The sequence below is a fragment of the Lathamus discolor genome, chromosome 10, assembly GCF_037157495.1.
Source record: "Lathamus discolor isolate bLatDis1 chromosome 10, bLatDis1.hap1, whole genome shotgun sequence".
NCBI lineage: Eukaryota > Metazoa > Chordata > Aves > Psittaciformes > Psittacidae > Lathamus > Lathamus discolor.
In genome coordinates, this window is record NC_088893.1 from 757,340 (window position 1) to 766,648 (window position 9,309).

The 9,309-nt window shown below is 49.2% G+C and overlaps 2 long non-coding RNA genes across 2 annotated transcripts; one reads left to right on the forward strand and one right to left on the reverse strand.

The window, feature by feature from the left end:
- Positions 1-3,184: 3,184 nt before the first annotated feature.
- On the reverse strand, positions 3,185-7,065 carry LOC136019902 (uncharacterized). Its single transcript, XR_010615110.1, has 2 exons — positions 6,872-7,065; positions 3,185-4,748 (listed from the first exon to the last, which is right to left on the reverse strand). It is a non-coding gene; the product is annotated as an uncharacterized LOC136019902 (long non-coding RNA).
- Positions 7,066-7,186: 121 nt separating this feature from the next.
- Positions 7,187-8,189, forward strand: LOC136019980 (uncharacterized). Its single transcript, XR_010615142.1, has 2 exons — positions 7,187-7,245; positions 7,493-8,189. It is a non-coding gene; the product is annotated as an uncharacterized LOC136019980 (long non-coding RNA).
- The last annotated feature ends 1,120 nt before the right edge of the window (positions 8,190-9,309 follow it).

Here is a 9,309-nt window from a genome sequence, read left to right on the forward strand (position 1 = left end):
TGCCCATGGAAGGGGCTGGAACTGGAGGAGCTCTCAGGTCCCTTCCAACCCAAACCAGGCTGGGATTCTGTGACTATCTGCACGGTTCTCTGTAGCCTCTTTGCTGCTGCTGCTGCTGCCCCAAACTGTCCCAGGGCTGCACAGCCCTGCAGGGTCAGGCTGCCTTTGGCTCTGACTAGGAGGGAGGTGGAGGGGAAGTATGTGTGCAGCCGGAAAAGTGCAGGCACTTTGCAGCCTTCGCAGCCTTCGCTTACAAAAATGGATCAACTTCCTGCTTTTATACCCAGCACCCAGTTTTTCGAGCTTAGTGCATCTTCCTCAAGCCAGCAGTGGGCATGTCCCAGCTGCCTGTGCCCACGAGCTGCCACGTTTCCCCCTGTACCTCCTGCTGGTCACTGACTCTCCCCTTCTGCTGCTGAGCTGCACCTGGGAAAAGAGAGAGTGTTATTCTTCGGCAGCCACACTGCGGGTCTGCACCTTCCTGCCTGCCAGCACGGGACACCAGGGCTGCTTCTATGGCACTTTCACCAGGGGGTGACATAGATTTTGCCTTTAAGATGGGGATTTCTGTAACTACTTCTCTAAGTTTGAGTGAAATCTTCCCCTGGGAACAAATGACTTTGTTACCTGAAACAGGCACCCTCAGGGGTGAAGGGTCTGAAGACATCCCTGGTGGAAGCTATGGAGACACACATCTTGTTGCCTTGTTTTGAAGTGGAAACCCCCCAGGGTCCTCTCTGCAGCTGGAGGTTTAAGGGAACTGCAGCAGAACAGTCATGGCCACACTTAGAGGGCGCATTTCAGAGTCCATGAAATTGCACTTTTACAGCCTAGATACATGGCAGCATCTTGATGCTGGTCTTCGAGCTAAAAGTTCTCCAGAAAATCATTGCAGCAGCATTGCATTGTGCTGTGCTTCTGCTGTAGGAAGCCTGCAAGAAATTTCTTGTATTATTCTGCAAGAAATCTGGAGAGGGGCTTTGGACAAGGGGCTGTAGGGACAGGACAAGGGGAATGGCTTTAACCTGCCAGAGGGGAGACTGAGATGAGCTCTTAGGCAGAAGCTCTTCCCTGTGAGGGTGCTGAGGCGCAGGCACAGGGTGCCCAGAGAAGCTGTGGCTGTTGCTCAAGGCCAGGTAGGACACAGGGCCTTGGAGCAAGCTGCTCCAGTAGAAGGGGTCCCTGCCCGTGCCAGGGGTTACAACTGGGTGGGCTTTACGGTCCCTTCCGACACAAATCACCCTGTGGTTCAATGCTTTATAGGGGACCCAAGCTCTGGCAGCAAAGGGGTCTGCCTCTCCAGGGCTTGCAGGGAGCTGGCTGTCAACCACGGCAGTGCCCCAGAGAGGGCTGAGAGACGAGCTCTCACCACTCAACACTCTCAGTGTTATCTGTCCCCTGGCACTGTACTGCACCGCACCATTTCACAGCCAGGTTTGCCCCTCTGGCCACCTACACGCGAAGGAGCTCTCAGTCCTTGTGCTCTGACAGGAAGTGGAAAGGCAAAAGCAAACCCCGCTCCTGCTCTTCATCTACCAGCCGATGGAGCAGCCGCTGCCACCATGACCCTGCTAGGACTGAAGCCAAGGCAGGTCCCCAAGGGCACATGTCATGGGAATGGCAGTCTTGGGGTCACCATCGAGCTGGCGCTGTCACCCAGCCAAGGAGCCCCACCAGCATCACCCCTCTGCTGGGCTGCTCCCGGCAGGAACTGAAGCTCAGGCTGATGGCCACCACGCCTCTGAACGGTGCCAGGGCTGTCAGCTCAGCCAGGGAGGAAGCCGACAACTCTTCCTCGGGCCCCGGTGCAGCACGGGGGTTCGTTTTGGGGCCAGCTTTTCTTCCTGCCTCAGCTCACGGGCTGCTACAACTGCTGGTGGTGGGACCTGGGGAAGAGAGGGAGTGTCTGTGACCCTTCTATGAGCCTATTTCAGAGCCCCGAGTGATGCCAGGGCAGGAGGTGAGAGCACCAGGGCTCAGCACTGCTAAAGCAGCATCACCCATCATCAGCAGGGGAAGCCTCCCCCCGGCTCTGAGGTGGGGACCTTGAGCACCGGCAGCAAAGGCAGGACAAGGCTCATTAGGAAGTAGGAGATGAAGGATTTAAGCATTCCTCCAGCTCCAGCAGGGCTTGAGAAGCCCTAAGAGAACTGTGATAAGGATTTGCAAAGCACCAAGAGTAAAAACACAGGGATTAAAAGTGCGCAAATGGTAAAATGCAACTCTATAAGCAATGCCCATGACACCGTGAACCACCAACCTTCATAGCAGAGCCCATCACCTACAGGGGAACGCAACACGTCCCAGCTCTCACTCCATCCTTCCCGCCCATGAGCATGGCCAGGGCCATCGCCGTCAGCCCAATTACTGCTGCCTCCACTCACATCGCCTGCACTTGGCTGGGTGATGTGTCCTGTCTGGGTTTGCACCTGAAGGTGACGCTGTCTGTGAGCAGCAGCAGGGACGTGTTCTCAGGGAAGAGCTTTGCGTGGCCAAAATCAATCCATCTTTCCTCCAGCCCAGGGAAACCACTCACTTCTCTAATACCTAAAGGCAAACAGCCAGTGAGGTGCTTGCTTTCATGAACGCACAGCACAAGAGAACTCTTCCCAGCAGGAAGTCCCATGCCTCCCAAAGGAGTCCCATGCCTCCTTTCACGCACCCAGGAATAGCCCCCAAGCTCCAGGGCATGGGTGCTGCAGAGAGGCCTCTTTGAACACCCTCTTCTCAGCACCCTTTGGTCCCCAGCCCTGTGCTCGGACCCTCCGGGACGTACTGGGGAGGAGTGGGATGCAGCAAGTGGCCATCCCCGTGGGAAGTGCCTGCTTCTCCTGGCCCAGGGCACGGTCACAAGGGTGGAAGCTGCTGGTCACAAACCTCTGCAGGGCCCAGGAAGGAGCTGGGAGCCAGCACCAGCTATCTTTCTCTCTCATGATGCAGACTTGCAGCTCAGGGTGGGCAGAACAACCCCTGGACACCTCTATGGCTCCATAGGATTTTCCCTGCTCAGGGAAAGCTGGAGGTCTCAAAAAACACCCAGTTTTGGGGAAGGACAAACTGGAAAGAGTGAAGTCCCTTCCTTTTACTTTCAGCCTGGAAACAGCCAGCAATCAAAGATAACAATGGTACCTTTGCCTTGGTTCGGAGAAAACTCCAGGAACAAACTCACCAACAGAGTTTCAAGTTGACAAGCAGGTATTCTTTATTGCGGCGCCGGGAGATACGGGGGATAGTCCCCGTATTGCTATACAGGCCATCCTTATATATGAGGCTGCACATGAATTACATCATTTTCTGAAAAGTTTCCCACAAGCATACAAAAACTGTGATGGTGGTTTTTAAGGGTCCTTTACTTCTCCCAACAATCCTCATAACTCCTGGCAGTCTTTGAAGCACCAGCTTAATTAACATCACAGACATAGCAATCATCCCGTCCTTCTACTTATCAGTTAGTTTAACTGCTCCCATCCTGGACATCTGCTAGACTTGTGATACTGCCCAGTAGATGTTTACACCAGCTTAATGGGTTCATTAACACCACAAACATAACAATCAGCCTGTCCTCCTACTTATCAGTTAGTTTAACTGCTCCCATCCTGGGCATCTGCTAGTCCCAGATACTCCCCATCCCCAGGTAAGGTTTTTCTATTCTGCTTTCCATACACTTTTTGTACTAAGGTCCTAAGGTCCTGAAACTATGTCGGCTACCTTCAAGCACCGCAGTTATTTTCCATTACAAAGCCATCAAACTTAACCTTACTTAGAACTGATTACATTGTGCTTTTGTGCCTCCTTCTCTCAACACATAATAGCTCCTTCCTCAGGTAGCTGAACAGCTTCCAGTAGTCGTAGAATTTCTGTAGCATGTTTAATCTGTTTCGTGTTCAAAAGTCCTCGTTCTTTCCAGGTGGCACCATGCGCACGGACCATGCCAAATGCATATTTAGAATCAGTCCAAATATTTATCCTTTTGTCTTTAGCCAGTTCCAGGGCTCTCGTTCAGTATGTTCCAGAGGTTTCTTTCAAATCAGGTCAGCTTGAATACACAGTCTCTATAGTGGCCAAGCAGTTGTGTGTTAATAGTTCCTGTTGGTTGTTCCTGCAAAAGGATGCTGGATTGACAACATTAGTGACCACGATTTCTATATCATTGTGTTCCACAAGGGTGGCCTGGTATTTTAAAAAAACATGACGGAGATAACCGGTGGGCTTCTTTCTGTTCCAGGACTGCTGATACAACATGGGACACTAGCACAGTAACCTTTTGTCCCAAGGTAAATTTGTGAGCCTCTTCAGTATTCATGACAACTGCTGCCACAGCCCTTAGGCATCCAGGCCATCCTTTGCTCGCTTCATCCAGCTGTTTTGAAAAATACACCACTGCCCTCTTATAGGGTCCTGGGTTTCTGAGTAAGGACCACCAAAGCTATTCACTGCTCTTCATAGGAATATAGCCAAAAGGATTCAGTCACATCCAGACACAGAGCTGCAGTTCTCATTAGCTTTGTCTTTTAAATTTCTAAAGCCCTCCTCTGCTGAAACAGTCCATTCCAAAGAGAGAGGGGTTTCTTTTAACAGTTCACATAGGGGTCTTACCAGAACACTAGAATCATGCATCCAAAGCCTGCATCGTCCAGTCATTACCAGGAATGTCCGGAGCAACTTGGTGGTCGATGGTCGTGGAGTTTGACAAATGGCTTCTTTTCGAGCAGTTCCAAGTTCTCTCTGTTCTCCTGTTATTTCATATCCTAGGTAGGAAACTCAGGTTTGGATTAGTTGGGCCTTTTGTCTGGATACCCAATAACCACTCAGTCCCAGAAAACTCAATAATCCCACCATTCACTGGACACGTTCTTCCTTTGTTTCTATGGCAATTAATAGGTCATCCACATCTTGTAACAGAGTCCCCGTCTGAGTGGGTGGTTTCCATGATTCTAGTGCCAGTGCTGATTTTGAAAACTCGCTGGACTGTTTTTAAACCTTTGAGGTAATACTGTCCAAGTTAATCGGGTTTTCCTTACTGTGTCAGGATTTTCCCATTCAAAAGCAAATAAATTCTGGTTTTCTTTGGCCAATGGTAAACAAAGAGTCCTTTAAATCCAAGACGGCAAACCATTTCTGATTATTATTCAATTTAGTCAATAAGGTATACGGATTAGCTATTACTGAATTAATATCCTCTACAAATTTGTCGATTGCTCTGAGATCTTGAACCAATCTGCAACTTTATTTCTTTACCGGCAAGACAGGAGTATTATATTCCAATTCACATTCAATTAATAATTTATATTTTAAAATTTATCAATGATTTTTAATTCCCTTTCCCTGCAATTTTAGGGGGATATTGTTTTATTCTAATTGGGCAGCCCCCACCACCCTTTTTATTCCTACTTCAACAGGCAAAGCATTTTTTGCCTTACCTGGAACTTCACACGCCCATACTCCCAGATATACCTGATTAAGGATTTCTTCTATTTCAGGGAGGTCCTCCTGTTTGCTTTTCTGTTGAATTAAAGAGAAACTCAAAACTGCATTTAATTGATCATTTTTAACTCTTAATTCCATTTTGCCTTCTTTAAATGTTGCGTCTCATCCTAAACATTTCGGAGAATTTAGCATGCATAAAATTTATGCTTTCCCATTTGTTTTCCCAATTTGTAGTTTAAGGGTTTCAGAAAGAACGCCTCCTTTTTTTTTTTTTTCCTCTTTTTCTTGGTGACCAGTAGCTCCCAAATCTGTAACAAATTCTTTTCCCTCTGATTTAATGCCGCATAAGTTGCTCCTGTATCCACTAAAATTCCACTTTATTTCCTCTAGTCCCTAGTTTTAATTTAACAGGTGGATCTGCTAGGGTAGATTCCCCAGGTCCCCATCAGTCTAGTTCCAATTCAGCCACCGGAGCCACCCCATGGCACTCCCCCCAGGGCAATCTCTCTTCCAACGTCCAAACTCCCCACAGCACACACAGATCTGGTCTCATAGGAGACGAACCCACTCCCCCACCTCCGCCCGACATCCCTCCACCTCTGCCTCCCCAGCACTCATCCCACGCTCAAACACAGGAACTGCCCGAGCTCCCCTCCTTGCCCTCTTGGTTTTCCTTAGCATCTTTCCCCAGTATCACAATCTGAACAACATCTCTCCAGCTTAGCTTTCAGTTTTTCCCTGCCCTTTTCCAAAGCCAAAATTAAGGGATCTGGCAGAGGTATATTAATTTCACATTCCGTCTGTCACTTGGGGTCGTTTCTTAAAGTGAAAAACATATCTGCATACATTACTTATCCCATTTTCCTTGCCACCTCAAAACAACATTAATTGCAACAATGTATCATAATTCCAAGTTCCATTTTTAGGATATTTTTCCTGATCTTCCAAACTATACAAAGGCCACCATCCGTTACAATATTTTTATCAACCTTTTCTCATTTACCGAGCCCCCAGGAAACCCTCCCAGTTCTTTCAAACGTGCCAAAATGCACCCTAAAGGACTCTTTTTCAAGATCTCTCCCCTCTGCTGATTTCCCATTATCAATCTCACGTTCTCACACACACACACACACACACGGGATCCCACAGACACACTCCACACAGTTACAACACTTGAGACAGAGACTAAAATTGTATCAAACTAACAACAGTTATAACAACCTGCCACCGATACCAAAATCACAAGACCAAAATCATCACTATAATGAGCCACAAAATAGACACTCCACAGTTACAACACTTGAAACAGAGATAACAATTAATAATACATTTATAACAGTCTGTCACCAATACCAAAATCACAAGACCAAAATCATAACTATAACAAGCCACAACGTAAGTCAAATACCAGTAAAATCCAAAACCTTTTCTACAAGACGCCCACCTCGTCTTGCAGGACCTCAACCACAAGATGCCCTCTGCTTCTTGCGATTGTGTCCTGGGTTTACCAGGAGCCGTTTTGCTCCTTCTTAGTAACTGGTTCAAGCTCTGTGTTTTGACTTCCAGCCTGGGCAGACAGCTGATAACACCGATTGGTTTTAACTGTTGTTAAGTAATGTTTATTCTGGCCAAGGACTTTGTGAGTCTCATGCTGTGCTGGGGACGAGGGGAGGCCGGGAGGAAGCAGAGACAGGACACCTGACCCAAACTAGCCAAAGAGGTATTCCGTACCACAGCACGTCATGCCCAGGGAGGTAACTGGGAGTTACCCGGAAGGGCACTCTCTCTCTTCGGGGGGGTCGAACTCGTTCGGCGGTGGTATCGTATTCTCTTGTTATTTTCTCTTATCAATATTATCATTGGTGGTAGCAGTAGTGATTTGTGTTGTACCTTGGTTGCTGGGCTGTTCTTATCTCAACCCGTGGGAGTTACATTCTCCTGATTCTCCTCCCTATCCCACCGGGAGTGGGGAGGGTCGGGGGGGGAGGGGCGAGTGGATGAGCTGTGTGGATCGGTTTAAACCACGACAGATTGCATATGGGTAAAACCAAAATCTTTCTTGCAGGACCCCAACCACGAGATGCCCTCTGCTTCTTGTGCGTATACACCGATAAAATGCAAAACCTTTTGTACAAGACGCCCACTGCGTCCTGCAGTGATACAGGGTTAATAAATGTACATGGGAACAATACAGGGGATTGTATAAGAGAGTTAGAAGAATTCCTTGCTTAAACAAAAGTATTGTCTGTTGTAAACACCTATCATGCTTACTAAACAGAACAAGGCACAAACTACTGATAAGGGGAGGAGACAGAGGCCTGATTCTACTGATAAGCAACTATTGACAAGGAAATGCGAATGTCTGGGTCTATTGATAAGGGGGAGAAGCTGATGATTTATGGATGAGGTACCGACTAAACCCTAAAGCCATGCGCGAAGATTAAAAGGTGAAAAGTTTAAGAAGAGGAAGACTCGTTTACTTCATCTTGAGGATCCCTGCCCACAGGAGGAAGACTCATTTACTTCATCTTGAGACCCCTGCCCATGACCAGAGGGGGCACTGCGCAGGCGCAAAGGACCTTCTAGCTCATTATAATACGAAGCGGGGACACATACTAAATACGTATAGGCGTATCAGTAATCTAATGCATATGTATGCCTTAAGGGAATAAATGTAAAGGAAAAACGACCCTGGGTGTGCATGCTTTGGAGGAACGATCCCCATGCACCTCAGCGCTGAATAAAGCATACCTACTTTACAACTTTAACGAGTTGTGGAGTCAATCCGCGTATCAACCCAAGTACCAACATCTAACTGGCCTCAGCAGACAGACGCCAGACCAGACCAAAGAGGTCCTGGGGAAACCATTTCAGAAGAACACAGGTAACTGAAATCACTTCCAGGGACCAGGGTCAGGACTGGCTGGGAGCAGGGACACAGGAGCCAGCACATACCGAGCTGGCCGCGGTGTAACTGCCAGGCACACTTGAGGGACTCCGGCACCGTGTGGTGGCAGCGAGTGGCAGCAGCGAGGACGGGCCTGGTGTCACCGGGCAGCCACAGCAAGGCCGGGCTGGAGCTGCCACACAGCCAGAGCACCATAGCCTGAGCTGCTGGGAGAGACGGGACAGAACTGGTGACACTGGTGACACACACACAGGGACACACACGCAGGAGTTGCTGCTGCTGCCCAGCCCCACATCCCCATGCCAGGCACTGGCAGCACTCTGGGAAAGCTGGACGCATCCCCACAGTCATCACTGATGGACACAAGAGGTGAGAGAGAGCTCATGCACTGAGGAGGGGAGAAGTGGGTGGGATCAAAGGAAAGGCCGAAGAGGGCTGGGAGGCCCATTTTCAGCCTCTTCTCTCTTGTTGGCCTCCCCCCGTTTCTGGGATAAGGGCAGGAGAGGACCGGGAGGGAGGCTGGAGCTGCACGTGAGCCCTGCCTGCCCCCAGCTCCTGCCCATCACTCACGGACAGCAAGGAACCGTCAGGGGCTCGGGGAGATTTCTAACCAACCTCAGCCCATCCAATGCAGCAGCTGCAGCAGCAGCAGACACAGGGCGTCTCCTGCTTTGTGACTCCCAGCAGAAAACAGTCCTGGGAAACCAATGAGCACCCAGGATTTATCAGGCAAAGCAATTCCAGAAGGGACCACAACAAAGCAATTCCAGAAGGGACCACAACGTGCTGCCAAAGCCTCATCTGCTGCAGGTTTCGGCCTCTCTCTGGCCTCCCCACTTTGAATACCCCATTCCTGGGCAGAACTACAGAGCTATGGGACAGAGAGAAAAGTGACCCTGGGTAGAGGCACAGGGAGTGGAGGAATCCAGGCATTAGGTCAGTTCTAGAAGAGCATCAAAACACTGAGGAGGAGG